Source organism: Salmo salar, chromosome 14, assembly GCF_965601325.2.
Source record: "Salmo salar chromosome 14, fSalSal1, whole genome shotgun sequence".
NCBI classification, from domain to species: domain Eukaryota; kingdom Metazoa; phylum Chordata; class Actinopteri; order Salmoniformes; family Salmonidae; genus Salmo; species Salmo salar.
Window position 1 is genome coordinate 58,031,744 of NC_138304.1, and position 2,289 is coordinate 58,034,032.

A 2,289-nucleotide genomic window follows, 5' to 3' on the forward strand; every position below is an offset into this window, starting at 1 on the left:
CCCAAGCCCCATGATGTCTCAATGCTACAGGGTAAAGTTTCCCCTAGGTACAGATTCATGATCAGCTCAATACTCCAGGGTGAAGTTTCCCCTAGGTACAGATTCATCACAGCTCAATGCTCCAGGGTGAAGTTTCCCCTAGGTACAGATTCATGATCAGCTCAATGCTCCAGGGTAAAGTTTCCCCATGGTACAGATTCATCACAGCTCAATGCTCCAGGGTGAAGTTTCCCCTAGGTACAGATTCATGACAGCTCAATGCTCCAGGGTGAAGTTTCCCCTAGGTACAGATTCATGACAGCTCAATGCTCCAGGGTAAAGTTTCCCCCTAGGTACAGATTCAGCACAGCTCAATGCTCCAGGGTAAAGTTTCCCCTAGGTACAGATTCATGACAGTTCAATACTCCAGGGTAAAGTTTCCCCTAGGTACAGATTCATCATAGCTCAATACTCCAGGGTGAAGTTTCCCCTAGGTACAGATTCATGATCAGCTTCATCTCCCAAAACTGATCCAAGGTAGCATCTAGGAGCAACTTCCCCGTACTCCATATTTTACCACCACCTCTTCAGGGTGTGGTGAAGCATTCAGGGGTGAGTTTCCTGAAAGCTTCATGGGACTTTGGGGCTGTATCTGACAATGTTACTAGCTGTCCTTAGAAACTATAATTTAATACGTATAGAGGGATTTGTAAGAACACATCTTCCATTTTTTTAAATGGAAGAAGTTTGGAACCACTAAGACTCTTAGCCACCCCGCCAAACTGAGCAATCGGAGTAGAAGGGCTTTGGTCAGGGAGGTGACCAAGAACCCGGTGGTCTCTGACAGAGCTTCAGAGTTCCTCTGTTGATATGGGAGAACATTCCGGGAGAACCTTCCAGAAGGACAACAATCTCTGCAGCGCTCCACTAATCAGGCCTTTATGGTAGAGCGGCCAGACGGAAGCCACTCCTCAGTAAAAGGCACCTATAGGACTCTCAGACCGTGAGAAACAAGATTCTCTGGTCTGATGGAACCAAAATTTAACTCTGGCCTGAATGCCAAGCGTCATGTCTGGAGGAAACCTGGCACTATCCCTATGGTGAAACATGGTGTGGTGATGTTTTTCAGCGGCAGGGACTGGGAGACTAGTCAGGATTGAGGGAAAGATAAACAGAGAGATCCTTGATGAAAACCTGCTCCAGAGCGCTCAGGACCTCAGATTGGGGCGAATGTTCACCTTCCAACAGGACAACAGGAGTGGCTTCGGGACAAGTCTCTGAATGTCCTTGAGTGGCTCAGCCAGAGCCTGGACTTGAACCCGATCGAATATCTCTGGATAGACCTGAAAATAGCTGTGCAGCGAAGCTCCCCATCCAACCTGGCAGAGCTTGAGAGGATCTGCAGAGAAGAATGGGGGAAAAACTCCCCAAATACATGTTGCCAAGCTTGTAGTGTCATACCCAAGAAGACTCGAGGCTGTAATCGCTGCCAAAGGTGCTTCAACAAAGTACTGAGTAAAGGGTCTGAATACTTATCTAAATGTAATATTTTTTTCCCTCGATTCCTAGCATCCTCTCCTCGACTCCTTTTCAAAAGGATGAGGTCTGAGGGGAAGGACCTTCCAAGAAGAATCGCACAAAGATGTACTGAGAGAAAGCCACGAGCATCAGAGGAAACGAGGACGGAGGAAGCAAGGATTTGACAGCTTGTAACACTTTCAGACCATCTCTCTGGATAAACCAGAACCAGACCTCTCTTACCCCCACACCACAGTCCTTAACCCCATACCACAGTCCTTAACCCCACACCACAGTCCTTAACCCCACATCACAGTCCTTAACCCCACACCACAGTCCTTAACTCCACACCACAGTCCTTAACCTCACACCACAGTCCTTAACCCCACACCACAGTCCTTAACCCCACACCACAGTCCTTAACCCCACACCACAGTCCTTAACCCCACACCACAGTCCTTAACCCCACACCACAGTCCTTAACCCCACAGAGACACTCCCACACCACAGTCCTTAACCCCACAGAGACAGTCCTTAACCCCACACCACAGTCCTTAACCCCACACCACAGTCCTTAACCCCACACCACAGCCCTTAACCCCACACCACAGTCCTTAACCCCACACCACAGTCCTTAACCCCACACCACAGTCCTTAACCCCACACCACAGTCCTTAACCCCACACCACAGCCCTTAACCCCACACCACAGCCCTTAACCCCACACCACAGTCCTTAACCCCACACCACAGTCCTTAACCCCACAGAGACACTCCCACACCACAGTCCTTAA